We start from the raw sequence: 21515 nt of genomic DNA on the forward strand, positions 1-21515 counted from the left end.
CCCAATCTTAACTCTCCCAGATGGCAACCCAGTGCTTGGCTGTTATGCCATCGGGCTATTCTATGACTAAGGATGAGCAAAACAGCTGGGTAAAACAGGATGCCACCCTAAACCTTTTCACACATTTTTCTCAACCATACCTTTATTGTGATAGGCTGTGGGGAAAATTGTAGAATTTTACAGACATATTTGTATTTATATAACAAAATATTTAGCCCCTGTAGGGCTAAAATTTAGGCTGGGAGATTCAAGAACCTAGGGATTTTAGGGACCCTAGGCTTCATCCTGCTCCATTGAGGTCAATGGGAGCTTTACCTTTGACTTCAATTCAATGGTAACAGGATCAAAGTCCCTAAATTGCATTGAAATTCAATGGGAGTTGAGTGCTTAACTCCCTTAGGTGCATTTGAAAATCCCCACCTGAAAAAATAGTCTGTCTATAGTTTATTCCAGAAAAGATATGTACATGCAAAAGGGTTTCTGTGATTATGCATGCAACTGCTGCAGCTGCGTATGAAATTAGGTAAGTGCACACACCTAAGATTCTTCAAGCAGTTTAAACAGTATTAGCCTCATTTTAGAGATGAGGAAACTAAGACATGGAGAAGTCGAGTGGCTTCATCAGGTTTATATAAGAATCAGTGGCAAAACCAGGACAAGAACACAAGTCTTCTTGCCCTGTGTCTAGTGCTATAGGCAGTCACCACAGAATCATAGAACCGCAGGTCTGGAAGGGACCTTGAGAGGTCATCTAGTCCAGCCTCCTGAAAGGTGTTTGTCTAATCTGTTCTTAAAAATCTCCAGGGATGGGGATTCCACAACATCCATTGGAAGCTTATTCTAGAGCTTAACTACCCTCACAGTTAGAACATTTTCCCTATTGTATAACCTAAATCTTCAGATTAACTCCATTACTTCTTGTCCTACCTTCAGTGGACATGGAGAACAATCGATCATTGTCTTCTTTATAACAGAGGGGTAGCCGTGTTAGTCTGAATCTGTAAAAAGCAACAGAGGGTCCTGTGGCACCTTTAAGACTAACAGAAGTATTGGGAGAATAAGCTTTCGTGGGTAAGAACCTCACTTCTTCAGATGCAAGTCTGAAGAAGTGAGGTTCTTACCCACGAAAGCTTATGCTCCCAATACTTCTGTTAGTCTTAAAGGTGCCACAGGACCCTCTGTTGCTTCTTTATAACAGGTCTTAATGGATTTGAAGGCTGTTATCAGGTGTCGTCTCTCCCTCTCCCGCCCCCCCCCCCCGTCTTCTTTTTGCAATACTAGACATGCCCAGGTTTTTTTTTAGCCTTTCTTCATAAATCATGTTTTCTAAACCTTTTATTATTTCTGTAGTTCTTCTCTGGATTCTCCAATCCACATCTTGTGGTCCCCAGAACTGGACACAGTAGTCTAGCTGAGGCATCAGCAGTGCCAAGTAGAGTGGGACAGTTACCATGGTCTATCTCTTCAGTAATGGCCTTTTTAAATTGACATGACCTCATAGAGATTAAAAAGAAAGGTTGTCTACAGACCCACACAAAACATTTTTGCACCTAAAATGAAACAATTACTTTTTGGCTTTGGGTTATTTTTTTGGGGGAAAGGACAAGGGCCAGATCCTCAGCTCTCATGAATTGATTTGCCCTATTGACTTCCATGGAGGTATGTCAATATATATTAGCTGAGGATCTGGCACTTGTTTTTCTTGGTGACTTGTCAAAAACTGCCAGTAGTTTTTGAGATTGGAAATTTAAAAATGGGACACTTTATATTTAGAAAATGGCCTTAGAGAAAAATGATTATGAAATTTGTGAAATGAAGACAAATTCCTGATGTTTGACAATACATATCAAATTGCATGCAGTAAGAATGTTCACAAAATATTCCACTGTTCCTGAAAAAAGATCAGTAAGCAAAATCCACAGCTTTCTCTTATTTCCAGTTTACAGCATTTTGTCTTATGTTAATACGGAAACTCAGATCCTTAAATGAGCCTTATCCTGGCCTCCAATATAACAGATCCAATTAATTGTGCCTGAAATTAGCCATTTTTAAATCAGTCTAACTACCGGATTTGTGGATGTAGATTTGTGAGTTCAGCTGTGGGCACAAGTAACGGCATTTCCATTTTTTCAGCTGCATTTAGATGTTCCTGCAACGTGGGAGGCTTTTCTGATGTTATGGCCCTAAGATTTAGTCTTACAAATTCCCCAGATATGATACAAAAATTCGTAGTGGTCAGTAGGTGTGGAGACGAGCCACTAATGTACTGGCTAAGAGGCCAGTAAGCAGTTTATTTATGGCAAGATGGGTAGCCTGTGTGACCATATGTACTTCACAGGACTAAGAGCAGCTATTAGCAGTATTTTCTACCTGAACGATGGCAATTAGCTCATTCCATAACTGGGCTGGTTTACAAACTCCTATCAATTAACGGACACGTTTCTTGTATCTTTGTAATCTTAAAAAAAACTTTTCTTTTACTACATTGACCTTCACAAATGAACAATTTAGAACAAACGCCAAAAGATATTGATCATGAAACTATCTCTTCTCATTTATTTTAGCTGAATCCAAAGAATATTTTTAAATAGTATTATTATTATTATTATTTGTAACCTGATATACTGATCTTTACATTTGTGTGATTTTTATGCAGGAGCTGTCAGTGTGCATTAGGCCTGGTCTACACTAGGAGTTTATGTCAAATTTAGCACCGTTATATCGAATTAACTCTGCACCCGTCCACACCACGAAGCTATTTAGTTCGACATAGAGGTCTCTTAAATTCGACTTCTGTACTCCTCCCCAACGAGGGGAGTAGTGCTAAATTCGACATGGCCATATCGAATTAGGGTAGGTGTGGATGGAAATCGACGGTAATAGCTCCGGGAGCTATCCCACAGTGCACCACTCTGTTGACGCTCTGGACAGCAGTCCGAGCTCAGATGCTCTGACCAGCCACACAGGAAAAGCCCCGGGAAAATTTGAATTCCTTTTCCTGTCTGGGCAGTTTGAATCTCATTTCCTGTTTGGACATCGTGGCGAGCTCAGCAGCACTGGCAACGATGCAGAGCTCTCCAGCAGAGATGGCCATGCAATCTCAGAATAGAAAGAGGGCCCCAGCATGGACTGATCGGGAAGTCTTGGATCTGATCGCTGTGTGGGGCGATGAGTCCGTGCTTTCTGAGCTGCGATCGAAAAGACGGAATGCAAATATCTACGAGAAGATCTCTAAAGCCATGGCAGAGAGAGGATACAGCCGGGATGCAACGCAGTGCGGCGTGAAAATCAAGGAGCTGAGACAAGGCTACCAGAAGACCAAAGAGGCAAACGGACGCTCCGGATCCCAGCCCCAGACATCCCGTTTCTACGAGGCACTGCATTCCATCCTAGGTGCAGCCGCCACCACTACCCCACCACTGACCATGGACTCTGAGGATGGGATATTGTCAACGGCCGGTTCCTCGGACATGTTAGCGGACGGGGAAGATGAGGAAGGAGATGAGGAGGACGAGGCAGTCGACAGCGCTTACAACGCTGATTTCCCCGACAGCCAGGATCTCTTCATCACCCTTACAGAGATCCCCTACCAACCGTCCCCAGGCGTTAACCCAGACTCAGAATCAGGGGAAGGATCATCCAGTAAGTGTTTTAAACATCTAAACATTTATTTTTAACAGAACAGGAATATTAACAATAACAACAATGGGTTTCTCATGATTAGTGTGCCCTAGGCACTTAACGTTTCAGTCCTGGGCAGTGCAACTACTGAAAAAAAATCTAACAATGTCCAGTTTAGCATGATTGTTTTGCCCTAGGCGCTCTACTGTTTAGTCCCTGCCAGTGCAGCTACAGTAAAATCCGGTCTATATGTCCGGGGATAGAGCAGAAATCCTCCTGGGACATCTCCACGAAGCTCTCCTGGAGGTAATTGGAAAGCCTTTGCATCAGGTTCCTGGGGAGAGCGGCCTTATTGGGTCCTCCGTGGTAGGAAACGTTTCCGCGCCAGGAGACAAGCAAGTACTCGGGGATCATAGCCTTGCAGAGCATGGCAGCATACGGCCCTGGTCTTTGCAGGCTTTCCCGAAGCATCCGTTCTTTCTCCGTCTCTGAAATCCTCATCAGAGTGATGTCGCTCATGGTGACCTGCTTTGAATTAGGTAGGGGAATATTAGTATTGGGACTGCTTGCCTGTTCCTTTACAGAACTGTAACCGGCGGTTTAGAGCCACGCGGTGGAGGCAGGAGAGGAGCAGCATACAGGGATCTTTCCCTGGGACAGCTGCGAGGGGGTGGGACAGGGGCAGAGTTCATGCTTGCCGGATTGCTGGCAGCAGGGACTGGCATTGCTTTGAACGTGAAAGGAGGCCAGTGCTATTATTAAAGTTTTAAGCAGCCACAAGTTTACGGCTTACCATGTCAGCCTGTTACCCAAATTCCACTGTCCTGTCCCGCTTCTCTGATCTGCACTGCAAGACCCCAGGCACTGAATGCGAAGGCCGAAAATTCGACCTTGTCCTGAGTGCGCATGTGATAGGTGCTGTGCATGGTCTTGTTCACAGAGAAAGACTATGTTCTTTGTTCAACCAAAAATTTATCTTTCTGAGGAATTCAACTCCCTTTTCCCCATCCCACAGCTGCGACTGTCTCCCGAAATACCCTGGCATCACAGTCCCAGAGGCTAGCGCAGATTAGGCGTAGGAAGAAGAGGACACGGGAGGACATGTTCTCAGAACTTATGGGCTGTTCCCGAGTCCAGGCAGCTCAGCAGACCCAGTGGAGGGAGACCTTGTCCCAAATGCACCGATCACACATGGAACGGGAGGAGAGGTGGCGGCAGGAAGACCAGCAGGCGACTCAAACACTGCTTGGACTAATGAGGGAGCAAACGGACACGCTCCGGCGCCTTGTGGATGTTCTGCAGGATCGGAGGCAGGAGGACAGAGCCCCGCTGCAGTCTATCTCTAACTGCCCTCCCCTGCCACCAAGTCCCATACCCCCCTCACCCAAAGTCCCAAGAAGGAGGGGCGGCAGAGTCCGTGAAAACTCTCACTCCACCCCTGCAGACTGCTCAAGTACCAGAAGGCTCTCATTCCCCAAAATTTGATAAGTCCTTTCCTTCCCGCCTCACCCAAGCCCCCGTCCCAGTTTCATCCCCCAGTTTCATGTGTAGTTGCTAATAAAAAATACGTTTCTGTTAATTACTGTTTCCATCATGTTCTTTTAGAGGAGAGTCTGTTTGAAGGCGGGGAAGGGGGTTGGTAATTGGACAGGACAGTCACCTTTACCAGGGTACAGACGCGGGGGCAGGTTCAGCAGCAGGGCACACACACATTGCATTCACTAGTTACCCTGGTCAGTCTGGGAGGTGGTTTTCATGTTCTGGGGGAGGGGGGAGGAGCTATGTGACTTTGTGGCGGGGGAGGGCGGTTAGAGATCTTATGCAGCGGTCCTTATCCTGGATCACAGAGCCACGCACCAGGGGATCTGTAACCGTCCTCCCCCTGCCACAAAGTCACATAGCCCCCCCACACAGAGTCCCGAACAGGAGGGGTGGCAGGCTCCGTTGAAACAACCAGTCCACCAGTGCGGAGCCTGTCATTCCTGGAGTTTAGAAGCGTCCTTTGCATCACTACACTACACCCGCTCCCCACCACAGTCTGCGTCCCAGGTTCAACACTTTCCCGCGAAAACAGTAATAAAGAAAACGGTGTTCATTAACAAATTTCAAGTGATTTTATTTTTAAACGTGTGTTGGAAGGGGGGAACGGGGTGAACGGGGTATGTAACTGGAGAGGATAGTGAACATTTACTGGGTAAAGAAACGGGGGCAGGTTCAGCTTCTCTGTAAACAAACTTAATAGTCACAGGTTACCCTGCTCACTCAGGAACCTAGCTTTCAAAGCCTCCCGGATGCACAGCGCATCCCGCTGGGCTCTTCTAATCGCCCGGCTGTCTGGCTGGGCGTAATCAGCAGCCAGGCTATTTGCCTCAACCTCCCACCCCGCCATAAACGTCTCCCCCTTGCTCTCACACAGATTGTGGAGCACACAGCAAGCTGCAATAACAATGGGGATATTGGTTTCGCTGAGATCAGAGCGAGTCAGTAAGGTTCTCCATCTCCCCTTGAGACGTCCAAAAGCACACTCCACCACCATTCTGCACTTGCTCAGCCGGTAGTTGAAGAGTTCTTTTTCAGTGTCCAGGGCGCCTGTATAGGGCTTCATGAGCCAGGGCATTAGCGGGTAGGCTGGGTCCCCGAGGATCACTATAGGCATCTCCACATCCCCAAGAGTTATTTTGTGGTCCGGGAAGTAAATACCTTCCTGCAGCCGTCTAAGCAGACCAGAGTTCCTGAAAACATGAGCGTCATGAACCTTGCCCGGCCATCCGACGTTGATGTTTGTAAAACGTGGACCCTATGGTCCACCAGTGCTTGCAGCACCATTGAAAAGTAGCCCTTTCGGTTAATGTACTGGCTGGCCTGGTGGTCCGGTCCCAGGATAGGGATGTGAGTTCCATCTATAGCCCCACCGCAGTTTGGGAATCCCATCGCGGCGAAGCCATCTATGATGACCTCCACGTTTCCCAGGGTCACTACCTTTGAGAGCAGTAGCTCAACGATTGCGTTGGCTACTTGCATCACAACAACCCCCACGGTAGATTTGCCCACGCCAAAGTGGTTCGCGACTGACCGGTAGCTGTCCGGCGTTGCAAGCTTCCAGAGGGCTATGGCCACTCGCTTCTGGACAGTCAGGGCTGCTTGCATCCGGGTGTCCTTGCGCTTCAGGGCAGGGGACAGCAACTCACAAAGTTCAAGGAAAGTTCCCTTACGCATGCGAAAGTTTCGCAGCCACTGTGATTCATCCCAGACCTGCAGCACTATGCGGTCCCACCAGTCCGTGCTTGTTTCCCGGGCCCAGAATCGCCGTTCCACAACATCAACATGACCCATTGCCACCATGATGTCCTCGGCGCGGGGTCCCGTGCTTTGTGACAGGTCTGTGCCACTCTCACACTTCAGGTCCTCACCGCGCTGCCGTAGCCTCCTCGCCCGATTTCTCAGCATCTGCCTCTGGGAAAGGTGGATGATAAGGTGCGAGGTGTTGACAACGGCCATAACTGCAGCGATGGTCGCAGCGGGCTCCATGCTCGCAGTGCTGTGGCGTTCGGGCTGTCATTGACCAGAAAAGTTTGCGAACTGATTTCCCGCCGGCGCTTTCAAGGAGGGAGGGCGGTGGTGACGGTTGGATGACGACAGTTACCCAAAACCACCCTCAACACATTTTTTCCCCCAGAAGGCATTGGGGGCTCTACCCAGAATTCCAATGGGCAGCGGGGACTGCGGGAACTGTGGGATAGCTGCCCACAGTGCACCGCTTCCAATGTCGATGCTTGCCCCGTTAGTGTGGACTCACAAAGTCGAATTACTGTCCTTAGTGTGGACACACACGTTCGACTTTGTAATATCGATTCCACATATTCGATTTAAGTAAAATCGAACTACTCTCATAGTGTAGACATACCCTTAATCTTTACAGAGAATAGAAATTGAAAGATATTCTTCTGATTATCCATTTCCCTCTGGAGCCCAGATGTGCACTACACATGACATACAATGTCTTAACTGAAACAGCGGAGGTTAGTTAATTCTATTTGCTGGATTTCAGTCCTTTATTTTATAGTTTCTTTTCATCAGTGTTAAAAAGAAACGCTAATAGTTAGATCCAAAAATGACTAGCAGTAATAGAGGGCAAAATTCTGTCCTGTTAACTGGAGTGGGTGCGGAAGGTCTGTGTTGTAGCTGAAGCTCTCAGGAAGAATACATGCTGTAGCTCCCGGGGTGCATACGCCAAAACTGTAATTCTGCCATCCTTGGAGAGGGGGTGCAATCTTCTTTGTTCTATATTTCACCAGCTCTATTGACCAGGGGCAGGAGGGTTTGTCTCACCTTCCCTGGAATTTGTCATACGGTACCCCTTCAGAAACCTCTCTAACTTGGTTCTCCCATTACTCTCTCCCTACTTCCCAGACCTCCTCTTTCTGCTGGCTAGAGCAGCTTCCTCTAGTTACCTATGCTAACACTGTAGGCAGTTCACTGTCTTCCCATGCTAACTGTCCATATAGGCTCCTAAGCATGGGAGAAGCCACCCTTTTCTCCTCTTCTTGCTTGTGTCCATGTCTTGTGACTCCTACATGCCACTGTGATGGAATCCTGGACACAGGATCTTTCGGGTCAAACCTTTGGTTCCATCATCCCACTTCTGCCTGTACACAAGGATGGGATCCTGGAACTGGGAATGCCTGGACCCCCTTACTGCCCTTCTGAGTACACAAGAAATGGTGTTGGGCATGAGATTTTTTTACTCTCCACTACTTCCTTCTCCTCACTGCTGCCCATATGCTGGGATCAGATTTGAGATCTTTTCAGTTTTCAGTTAGGTCTCCTCTCCAGCTTCTTAGAGGGTGCTTATCTCTACTCTGTCACTGGCTGGGGCCCTCTAGGGCAGGGTTTCACAAACTTTTGAAAGCTGAGCTCTCTTTCAGGAAAAGGAAAGCAATCATGTTTCCCTACAGCCAATCAAGTGCTGTTAATGGTCTATGCATCTTAATGTATACATCTTCTGTGTATCTCTAGTTAATCCTTCATGTCCCTCTGCCCCATTTTGGGAAACACTGGCATAAATCTTCATAATCATACTTCCCTCCTTTAAGGGGCAGTTAAATAGTGACATCTAAAGTATCACAGTTGATATCTGAGTTACTACCCCTAGAAATGAATGGGGGCAATTCATGTCCCAGAGTTATTGTTTCAGGCTTTCTTCAAATTCAGGCAGATGTGTATGCATTGTTACACTCACTTCATTATTGGAAGTTTTCTTTCACAACCTTAGCAGCTAAAAACCTATGTTTTGTTTTAAATAAATGAAACCTGAGGCTCTGGAGAATAATTGACAACTTATCCAGGACCCCCACATGTAGTTCCTAATCTTTCTCTCCCCCAGGAATGATGCACTCCACACTTTAGGAAACAGTGCCCTAGGAAATTAGAGCTAGAGAAGCCATTACTGCCAGTATTGACAAAAGCGCTGGTAGGTTATAACAGCACTACCAAATCAATTCAACCCCTGCCTGGCTGTATGCTCTTCTTCCCTGATTTGAACTGTCACAACCTCTTCCAGCATTTTTAGCTCTGGGAAATCATAAAAACCTGATTCATACATCCTTAATCCTTCTCTTTGCTGGACAAAATGAAATGGGCTTACTCTGAAATCATGAATTGTTAATCCTGTTTCCTGTAGTTGTTAACAGTGAGTCACTGTTTACAATTGGATTATCCCCTGGTGTAAGCACCACATGTCAGGTGTTATGAGAATCTAAGTTCTTGTGATCAGCTGTCACTGAGTTTTATGGTGCTGTACAATGTCTTAATGTAAAAAAATAATTTGTGTAGTACCCTAACACATGGATATCTCATGATACATGGCAATAAAACTAGCATCGTCTTATGAAATTACATATGTCATGAAGTAAATTAAAAAGAAATTTTTTGACTCTGGTAAATAGATGACATAGCTGCCAGTAATAGTGCATCATAGCTTTTACTTTACAATATGTCTTATTTTTAACTGAGATAAAATACTGACAAGCAATCTGGCTCTCAGTCAGTGAGTTGCTAAGTGAATGAGGAGAGAGCCAGATACATTAATGAAAGAATAGTCCAGACCTTTGCCCACATAAAGAAACCCCAAACCTTTTTAGAAGTTTGAGAAAATTCTGTTAATGGGTTTTATTTTAAAAAATATTCCCCAGCTCTGTGTTTTGTTGAAGTCATTAGGGCTGTGCAAGTATTACTGAAATCAGAAAGTGAAGACACTGGGTTCACAAGAATGTAACTGAGGGCATAGTAATAATTTAAAAAATAATAGCACATAAAAGACAATGGAGTTGCACAAGTGTAACCAAGGGCAGAATGTGGCCTGCAGAATTCTTGTTCCTGGTGATGATGCATGGGTCAGAAAGGTTTGACTTTCAGGTCCTAGATTAAATATGGAGGTCTGGAGTTAGAAAAAACATCTTTTTTTACTTCAAAAGTGAACAAGTGTGATAGATACTAAACCTGGAGGGTCATGGAGACATTTTCATCAAATCACTTACCAGGGTAGGGCTACACATTAAATGCTATGCCAGCCCAGAAGGAGCCCAGGGAAGAAATTGACCATTAACAGTAGCAGACTTCTTCCTCCTGCCATGCTGGCTCAGCTCCATCCCTCCCAACCCACTTGCAGCGGGGAAAGTGGCAGCTCCACAGTCTGAGTGGTTATCTAGGGAGGCCATGATGATAACAAGGGTGGTGTTGGGGCAGGATCTTATTCCCCCTTGTGAACTAACTGCAGACATTTTTTGCCATAGCACTTTCTGAAAAAGAATGGTTAGCAAAATGTGGGTTTATTTCATTTTTGCTGAACTTCAAAATGGCGGAAAGGATTTGTGCTTAAACCTATTGCAAAAAATTGTCACAGAGGCAAGGGGTGAAATCCTGGTTCTCTTGTCTTCAGTGGGGTCAGGATTTCACTCCAAATAAGGAATATTTCTTCTCAGAAATGAATATTTTAGAACCCTGAAGCTGTGAAAATAGAAATGATTAGTGAAACTGTTTTAACAGCTTAACTATAATGGGTAGGTACTCCCAAGCAGAGGGCTATCAAGATGTTACAATTTGAAAGAATGGGATAAAAAATGTAACTTTAAATGTCTCACAGCAAACTATTTAAAATTTAATGTAAGGTAGTTTAATAAATGCTGTAAAACTAATCCAAATATGAGGACGCATCCTTCCAAATCAACGAGTCTTGGCAAGTCTATGTTATTAGAACTATAATGCCTTTTGTTTTTTGTATTGTTACTCATTGCTACAGGAAGTTACTGAGGCCCAGAATTTAGCAGAATAAAAAAGGGATTGAATATGGATATCAAGAATATCCAGAGTTATCATAATTAATGACAATAAACATTTTGGAAGGGATATTAACCCTTAGACTGAAGCAAATTTCTAACTGTCAGAGATCAGGATTAGTCCTATGTGTATGTGTTTGTAGTGGAGAGATTGCTCCACATTTGCCTACTGCTGGGTTTTTGCTCCATCCTCTGAGGTATCTGCTACTGATCACTGTTGGACATAGGATACGGGACCTGATGGGCCTTTGTTCTGATTCAATACAGCAATACCAATGTTCCTTTAACAGTCTGCTCTCATGGAGACCTTACTTTTGTTCTTTCTTCTTTCTGTTTTCCTTAATTTTAAAATAAGTCATTTTAGTCTGAAAGTATGTTTTGCTCTGTGTATTGAAACAGAATTCACTTTCATTCAGTATAATAATAACTATGCTAATTTATGCAATGCTCTGGTTTACCTCTTCTAAATAACCTGCAGATCTGATAGTTATCTCAAATGCCCTGTCAAATTCATTAGTGTATGTAAAGGCAGAGGTGAAAAGTTACCATGAACACTAAATCATTTATGTGTTTTCATTTAAGAAAATGAGTGAACACCTCACAAATTGCAAGATGACTGAAAGCATGGGAGAGAGCTAGAAGATGTGTGACTTATGGTCTCTGAGATTTGAGGATACCTAAAACATCTGAATAGATATCTCTAGGCTGGGATGTCTGGAATCAGAAATGCCAGTGTCTACAGCACTATGGACAAAAACACTTTGAGGATGATTTTGTGCCTTTCAGACCCTTCAGAAGACATCCAGAAATGAGAGAAAACAGATCTCTTAGAAACCCATGTTAATCAGGAAAAAAATAAAATAAAACCCACAGGCCAATTTCATGGCTTGGTCATGGTCAAAATGACAGATTTTATGGGTTAACGCATATTAAAAGAAAAACCATATTAAAATTGCAATTATGTGGATTGCTTAAACAAATGACTGTCAAAGATTATACATGTCTTCTGAAGGATACAAATGAATACAAATTAACAACTCATCAACTCTGTATCAATTATTTTACAACATTGCAATTGCAAGTAGAGTGAAATTTCTCCTTGCCCAGCTGCACTGAACCCCACCCGTCCATGAATATAAAAATGGAACCAGATCCTCAGCTGGTATAAACTGGTGTAGATCCAGTTACTTCAATGGAGCTATGCCAATTTACATCATCTGAAGATATTACCTGGAATGTTTACATTTTGAATTGAAATTTCATTAATCTCACACACTTGTTACAGACAGAATGAAATAAATGCTAACATGAGTATTTCCTTTGTACTTAACTATTCAGCTGTTTGTTGTCTGGGATGAAAGCACTTGATCACATTAAGAGACATACCTCTTAGCATCATTTGAATTGGAGAATAATTGTACTTGCTTTGAAATACAAGAAAGGTCATTGCTAAGGTAGCTTGCTTCATCAACATAATTTTACATCTATTCAGGGCATTTTGCGTAATTCACATTTTCATGCTTAACAAATCTTTGGATGAGTTCATAGTAAGTGAAATGATTTTATGTAAAAATTCAGGCTTTACATGACTTTCTTAGTAACGATTCATAAAATAACAATGTGATATTTTTCCATTTGTAGAGGAGCTTTTGTCCTGGAGGATCTCAAATTGCTTTACTTTCTTGGTAATGGCCCATATGTCACAGTGAAGAAGATAGAAGACAGGTGTGTGTGTAAAGACAGGGTGGAGCTCTGGAAGGGGAAAGGTTGTTATATTGTATTATCCCTCCCCACCAGACAGCTGCTTGTATCCCATCCACAAAGATCTGTTATCTAGACAATGGGAATGTGAACAGTAGGTAAGAGTAGCCAGGGAAACAGTCACACTAAGCAGCACATTGCCCTACTGAAACTGCTTATGTTCCCTAGTAAGATTTATAGAAAATTAATTCTGCTTAAAGCAACTCTAACTCCCATGTGTGTGCCTGGACCCCTCTTGAGGCAAAGAACACAGCCATTAGCTAGCCAATAATTGTACTTCCATGCTGCCAGAGGGGAGCACAGAGGGAGAGTCCTTTGTGTATTTGGCCAGGAACTATGAGGCTAAACTCTTGCTATCTCCTTGGTCCTTATTCCTATACACCTGGACCACCATCTTTCTCAGTCCTACAGGCAAAGCTCAGAAGAAAGAATGCCACTAAACAGGGCTGTTAGACAGCTGCATAGTTGTAACCAAGGACTGAAAGGCTGAAGTTGCTGATTCTGAAACTCTGGACAGATGTCAAAACAACCAATATTTTTTGTTAAAGACCCTAAAAGCTTGTCATAGCCTTGTGTTTGAGGCTGTTTTAAACTCTGTCCTAAACTCTGGCTGTGTTCTGAAGACATTGCCATCATACTGTTCCTTGTCTAAGGAAATTAATATCATTGATGATCTCTCTGTGCATACTGTACTGGAAAAGATAATGGCAGAGCATTTTTTCTGGGTAAGGTGAATGCCTCTGTGATGTATTACATCCTACTTCTAGTGCATTAGTGCCCATCTTCCCAAGCAAAGTTTTCACGGTTGTCCTTCTGTAAAATGGAGGTCACAATAGAGCTATTAGGGACACCTCTTCCGGCTATAAACTGGTGTTCTTTTAGACAGCACAGAGTGAAGCTTACTGTCCCCTTTAGAAATGTCTGCTTTGTTCAAGAGGAGTTATTTTTGTTCTGTACGTTGGGACTTTCTGCTCAGGCGATGAGTATGCATGTGTCTTCTCATTTCTTATGCCTGATCCTGAACTTTTCATGGCCCTTTAGTGACCTTTATTCTGTGGTGCACTTTCCCCCCATTCATATGAAGCTGTTTTTATGCTCTTTCCAGGTCAGCTGAGAATGAGAGACAGAATGAGCATGTATATGAGTGTGTGCGCATATGCATACACACACCCTGTATATAAAAATGCATCTGTTCTGTAGAGAGCTCTTGGTCCAGCAGGAAGCAGGAAGCAGAGAGTTAAAATAACCAGTAATGACTGGGGGATCTCAAAAGATGGAAATTTTCAGTCCAAGTACCTTCCTAAACTTTATCTGATCTAGTCTAACTTCAGCTTAATCCTTCTCTTACTTATAGCAGTTTTATACCAGTACAATATCAGAGACCGCCTTTGAGTTTCTTCTGATTTATGCTGATCATAATCAGGCCCACAGAGTGGAAAACTGGGCTGGAAATCTTGCAAGAACAGTTGTTCTCTTTAATTTATATTCTCTCTCAGCTCAGGGCAGAAAGGCTGCAAGAAGCAGGTATTTCAGCACTTCCATTTCTGATCCTGCATGGAGTCCGGAAGCTCAGAGCTACGTGAAAATGGAAAACAATTTTTAAAAAGTAAAGTGAAATTTTTGAGATTGAAAAAATAAATTGGTGGGTGAATTGTTGCTTTATTTGAACCAAATTTGCCCATCCCAATCCTTTGCACCTCCCTGCTCCTAAATTCAGATTTCTCACACTGCATTTTGTTACCTCATGCTCAAGCCCTGCAGGAGGCTCCAATTTCAGTTTAGTTTTCCCTTTTAAATAGACAGCAACCAACCTATATATGTGTGTTTGCATCCACGACCTAACTATTTTCATACCACAAAAGGTGCAGTATATTATTTCATGGAGCTTAAAACATGGCTATTCTATTGTTTTTCCTCCTATTTTGGCTCCGCTTGAGAACTCCCAATTTGATTCACTTTCTCTTGATCAGATCAAGAATTGCCAGAGCAATTATCAGTTAGTCTCTGGATCATTTTATTACTCCTTCTGGCTGTGCCTTAGTGAGCAGGGGGAAAAAAAGCATGAAGAGAAAGTTAAACATCCTGCACTACTGCAGAGATGAACAACATTGATATGGTCCCAATGTGGCAGTTCTGGCACTGGTCAACAACCCAGAGAAACCAAACAAAGAGCAACATGGGACAAACAAGAAAAAAATGGGGGTGATGAGGAATGTTCCCATAAATTCAAATTTCCGTGAAATAAACTCCCTGTGGTGAACACCTGGCAGACCATTAACTTTTGTTACTTTCTTTCATTAAAAATCCTGAGGAGAGAGAAGTTTATACATTTAAGGGACTGACTCAAAGCCCTTGTATTTATTTATTTATTTAAAAATCAGATTCAGAATTAGAGTCTTCAGCACACTGAGTAAGCTGCAGCAGGGTAACTTGGTGGTTCAATATACTTTTGTTCATCATTGCTAGGCAGTGCAATCAAATACAGGAAAAGCAGCCTGTTGTCATTTCTCTAGTTCTCAGTACTCTTGCTTCTGTTTGATGTAAATCATTTGAAAGACTGTCTTTATCTGCTAGCAGAAAAGGAGCTGAGAGTTTCTTCCTACTCTGTAGCCTCCTATTTGGTTGTATTTTGCTTGACTGTATTATTTTCAACAGCAACTCAAACATCTTTACATGGAGTTATTTCAGTGATCTGTCGAAAGCATATGTACTCTTGAATTCACCATTTGCTTTATGTCCAGAGCTGCTGTAAGCTTCAGTATAAATCATTTCACTGTAATGTCTTCCCCTCCTCACTCCTTTGTGAGATGTAATGTACATTTTCTGAAGTAAACATTTCAAATTCTATCATCAAAGCTCTATTCTCCCATATTAGTCCAGGAGACACATGGCAGTTCATTGTTAAGATGATTATCTGGGAAATATAGAATTTGCTCCTGGGTGAAACCAATGGAAGGGGAATTTTACAGAATGTAGTTGCACAAGTCTTCGTAGCCCATCCTGGAGGAAAATCAGCCCTCTCTTCTGTGTGAAGAGCCTCCTGGCAGCAGAACCAATGGAGGTCAGCCACCTAAGAGGCTTTATGTTGGCGGTGGGGGGCATATAGGGTGTACCCCCCACCTAGCGTGGGGTCCCTCTGTGTGCAAGCAACCTGCATGGCAGATTGCAAGTGGCAGATGGGACAGGTCAGGTCTGGAAGAACCACTGTTATGTGAATTTTCCCTTCTTGTCCTCAAGGAGGACTGGGTGCCATAATGACCTGAAGAGGTTACTGCCACCATAGACTGCAGTCATCTCCTCTGTGGAGTGGCTCCAGTGCAGCTCTGTGACCTAGGGAGTGGTGGATTATTTCTTCCCCTTCCTTGTGCCTCTGCCTGTTGCCCGACCCAGCTACTCAGGCTAAGTTCTAGACTCTGGATTTGACCCTCTTCCCCTCTTCTCATCCTGTGTGTATTGAACTAATTACTTATTTTAACAATTGGGACAGTACTGTCCCCTGATTCCCTTCAGTATGACCTTTGTATGGCCTACAGGACTCCCAAAAGACTCTCACGTGACTAGAATAATTGGAGAAGCCCCAAACCTGCCAAATTTCTTTGCTGATATTCATAACCCCTTTTAATTGCTTATTGATGAACGTTAACTTGGGGATTATTCATCAGCATGACATCATCAAATCCAGTAGTTAGGACATGAGCCTGGATACAGGAGATCTGAACCCCATTTCCTGCTTTGCCACAGACGTCATGTGTTACTTTGGGCAAGTCACTTACTCTCTCTGTGCCTCAGTCCCCTCATCTGAAAAATGAACTCAGGTCACATTTTTCAAGCTTGTCTCTTCAAATATAGTTTAAAAAAACCTGAGATTCTAATGTAATCACTTGACTCCAGGAACTGAGCCTTTAAGAAAACACAAAATATCAGGAGAATTGTAATAGAATTGCGAGAGCAACACAGATAGTGTGGCAACAAAGATATTTTGCCCTACTTCTCTGTTTGCATGTATATTTACCCCCACAAAATTTGTGCCTGCAACTCACTGTTGGTGAAAATCCGAGTAATTGTGACTCAGTATAGCTATTGCAGTTGCAAATCTGCTGGTATAAGTAGTGTAACTTGCACCTACAGTTAATTAAATGATATGGACACAAAATTCAGCTGCAAGCAGGGAGGGTAGGCCTCATATTTCTTGTCTGGAATAGTGTGTGCAATTCTGGTCTCCCATGCCTAACCAAAAGAAGGCTGATGAGAGATATGATTGCTCTCTATAAATACATCAGAGAGATAAATATCAGGGAGGGAGAGGAGTTATTTAAGTGCCAATATTGAAACAAGAACCATTAGAGGAGTGAAGTTCTGGAACAGCCTTCTAAGGGGAGCAGTGGGGGCAAAAAAACCCTAACTGGCTTCAAGACTGAGCTCGATAAGTTAATGGAGGGAATGGTATGATGAGACTGGTACAATGGCATGTAGCCGATCTGTGAGTGCTGAGAGCAAATATCCCCAACGGCTGGTGATGGGACACTCTTTTCCAGGTGTCTGGCTGGTTGGTCTTACTGAAATGTTCAAAGTCCAACTGATCACCATATTTGGGATTGGGAAGGAATTTTCTCCTGGATCAGATTGACAGAGAACCTGTTTTTTTTTTTTTTTTTTTGGCCTTTCTTTGCAGCATGCGGCACACGTCACTTGCAGGTTTAAACTAGCGTAAATGATGGATTCTCTGTAACTTGAAGTCTTTAAATCATGATTTGAGGACTTCAGTAACTAAGCCAGAGTTTGTGGGTCTATTACAGGAGTGTGTGGGTGAGGTTCTGGGGCCTGCAATGTGCAGGTCAGACTAGATGATCATGATGGTCCCTTCTGGTTTTACAGATTATGAGTCTAAGAGATTTATGAAAATCCTAGTTTGAAGTGACTGGCCCAAGCAAACATAGCAAATCTGTAGCAAAGCTGGGGAAAAGACCCACATCTCATGACTCCCAGTTTTGTACTTTAACCACAAACTCGTCCTTTGTCACTTCATACAGTGAAAGATTAAAGGAGAATGAGAGAGAAAGAAAGGTGTGAACTAAAGACAGTAACCAGCTCCGAGTATCTGAAGAAAAGTCAAAATAGGTTCAGAAGCTACAAATAATTTCTATCCAAAAATATGCAGTCTTCTGATACAATCCATTTCTTTCATTCTCTGTCACTGATTCTTTTTACTCCATAAGATTCTTGACAGTCTCTCTTCTCTACTGCACACTTTCATCACCTCTCTATTTTAATCTCCTTTCAAGCTGTTTATATTATCACCCTTTTATTTTAAAACTTGCTTCTTAACCTTTTGGTCTTCTAATTGGTGTTTTACCTTCTGATCCCTTTTGTGCTTTCTTTTCTGTGCCACCTGACTCTATTTTCTTCTAACACACATCTTTTTTACACTCTCATTCTCACCCCTCCTTTCATCTTTCAATTTATATTGTGTCCCTGGTTCTTCTTTTCTTAGGCTGACCTTGTTTTTTTTTTTGGCACTGCCTGAAAATGCCCTCATGACCAGAAATGTCTCCTCTAATCTTATTTGCCATTTCTAGTGTGTATTTTATTAACCTCCTTTTTCTTTTTTCTTTTGTAGCTGACGCACTTACACAGTGCCAGCTTTATTTCAGGATTTTAACTCAGTCAACTCCAAGTGGCATGTGTTACTCAGAAAAAAAAATCAAACAGAATTAGAATTATAGGAAATCAAGTGCACTTTCTGGATGAGGAACTTCAGTAATTGAATTGTTACATGGCCACTAGGTGAAGGGAAAGGAATACAAAATGGCTAAAATAAAACTAAGTGGAGTTACAGAGTTTGTTAAATTGGATTTGAATACTTAGCTAGTGACTGAGATCTGGAACCTGTGGGAAGGTGTCCCATGGCAGTGTCTGAAACAAGTAATGTCATATTTTAATGCTAACTCTTAACACATGAGAATTGCCAGCTGGGATAATATATTAAGTAGCATCCCTCTGAGCACTGTTCTGGATGACCATCTGCAGCAGAAGATAAATACATTGCACATGTATTGTGTTTTAAGTTTGAATTCTCTTTCAACACTACTTTAAAAAATGAAGATAAGAGAACATGGAGAACCGTTGTCTTATAGGGCCATATGCTCCTCTCCTGCAGAAAACAGCAGGAGGGAGCAGAGATGCTCCAAAGACACACAAGAAAGAGTTAGAAGATGTGCAATATGATAGTCACATAACCCTTCCACAAAGATGTTCAACAGGGAATGTGGAGATGCACAACAGAGACCGTAGCTACAATACTTGAAGATACATAGATCACAGCACAAATGCGTGGGGCTGCTGTAGGACCATTGCACAGTTTTTGCCGCCCCCCCCCCTTTTTTTTTTTTTTTTTTTTTTGAGAGAGAGTTATCCAGAGCCCTCCACGGAACATTGTTGCTCACATCAACACACATGGATGGCTTCTGTATGATTCTAGAGATGGCGGAAAGTTGAAATGGACCATGATGTGGACAGTTTATTACTTTTCATACAGCAATACCTTGCAATCAGCTTTCTGCTGAAGCATCATGCACATCTATAGGGCTTTCTAAATAACTAGAGATGGCTGAAAGATGGGGGGAGAAACTAAAAAAAATGTTATTTTTCTCCTTTTTTCAACCGAATTTGAAATAATGACAACATTTGTTGCTGAAAAATCACAATTTGGAAAACTATGACCAGTTTTATAAATAATAATAATTTCTGGGTTTAGCATATAATGTATCTGCATTTACCCCTAATTCCTATCACATGATTTCCACCCTCATTCCATATCATCTCTCTTTGTGAATCCTGTGGCTGGTTTGCTCTTTTACGTTACTTTGCTTTTGTGTAAGTTCAGAGGGGAGCATCTCTCTCAGGCTGTTTTCAACTGCACAGTAAATCTGCAGCCTTTGTGCAGCATGGCCCCCATTCTGCGACCTGCTGCACCAGGACGGATCCTTTCACCCACATAATGGGGATTCATACAGACAGAAAGGTTTTACATGGCACCAGCTGTGAGATCTGTCCCATACAACAAAGGGGAACTTATGGCCCATAGTATTTTTCTGGACTGCAAGACTGTTAGTCACAGATGACAATATTTATTTAGTCACATCAATTTTTTTTTATTGAATCCACCAATAGTTGTATTTTATAAATACAATTATTGAAAAGAACCCATTCCACTTCCCTGCCCAAACAAAAAGGTCAGTTGAAACTCATCTCTAAAGATGTCATTGAATCAAATAACAATGGGGAAAAATAGAAACCCCAAGGGAATTATGTCCTTAAATGACGGGGAAATATTCAGAGTGTTAGAGCAACAGTACACTCCACACATCATATCAATTCCAGCTACAGAGGTAATCTCTATAGAATCCCAACGGGACCAACAAATAATTTATAACACAGAAGCTTTCAAGATGAAAGATCCTTTCTTCATTTATTTAAAATCATTAAACACTTCACAGCACTTGGAGAACATTCACTCCCCATCATAGCCATGAATATCTACCCTTAGAGTCTCCAAAATGGTTAGGGCACTTGCTTGGACAGAGTCCTGCTTAAAGGCCTGCATTTTGTTAGTTGCCCCAGGTACTTTAAACATCTCTTGGGGTACAGACTCCAAGGGTAACACAGCAAAGGTGCTGACTTTCTGATTTTTCAGAGTAAGGGGCACATTTGAAAAACAGGTACCCACATGTTGCTTTCAATGTATAATTGCAGGATCAAGAACAGCCTAGAGACATGACAGTGGCCTAATATACAGAAGATCTGGGTTCAGTTCCTGGCTTGGGCATACATTTTCTATGTGCCCTGAGGCAACTCACATTATCTATATCTGTGTTTCAGGTATTGAGGATAATAATGTTGGAAGATAAAATCCATTAATGATTGTGAAGTGCTCAGACACTAGTGGGATGAGGGCCTTGTAAATACCTAGATAGGTGGATGCTTCTGGGGTTTTAGGTATTTTTGTGTTCAAAATATGGTTGCATGAGCAAAATGAATAATTTCACAGAGAGAGGGTATTGTTTACATGCACAACTATCTGTTTGCCCTCTCATGCTCATTTTTGTGTGTGTGTAACATAGGCACCTGTTTTTCAAAATGTGTGTCTTAAATGTCCAAAGCTGAAATAGGAGAGAGGGGTGGCTTTTTCTTTATTATCCTACACAGCAAATGAGACATTTCTCAATACCTTATTTTCCTACTAATAGCAGAATATTAAGGTGTTTCTAACATTCTTTGAATGGTACAGTAGGTTGCTGAGACTAGCATGCTAGGATGGTTCCATCTGTTCAATATAATGAGCAGAGTTAAACGAAGAAAAATGGGGGGGGATGTTATTCACTAAGAAATGCAACATGGGGAACCAGAAGTCTCAGCACTAGTTTTCCACTTCCAGAGTTGGGTTCTAATCCTATATGTGAAAAGTGAAAATGAATTTGATGGTATGACTAGTTATTAGTGCATCCATATTAAAATGCCATGCAATGAAGAGAGGCTTAGATGTACAAAAGCACAGGGTGTGGCAAGTCCAGACTGAGGTGCATTAGCAAGGCTGTTGTGGGGAAATTTGCAAAGTATGTGCCCATTTTAGGCCCTCGTTACTGCTGTTAGCATTCATTTCCTTGATCATGAACCTATATGGCAATATGAATCTAGCTCTCAACCAGAATTTTGAGGTATCATTCAAATAAGAAAATGATAAGACAGAAAATATCATATTGCCCCTATATAAATCTATGGTGCGCCCACATCTTGAATACT

Source organism: Emys orbicularis, chromosome 6 (genome assembly GCF_028017835.1).
Source record: "Emys orbicularis isolate rEmyOrb1 chromosome 6, rEmyOrb1.hap1, whole genome shotgun sequence".
In the NCBI taxonomy this organism is placed as follows: Eukaryota; Metazoa; Chordata; order Testudines; family Emydidae; genus Emys; species Emys orbicularis.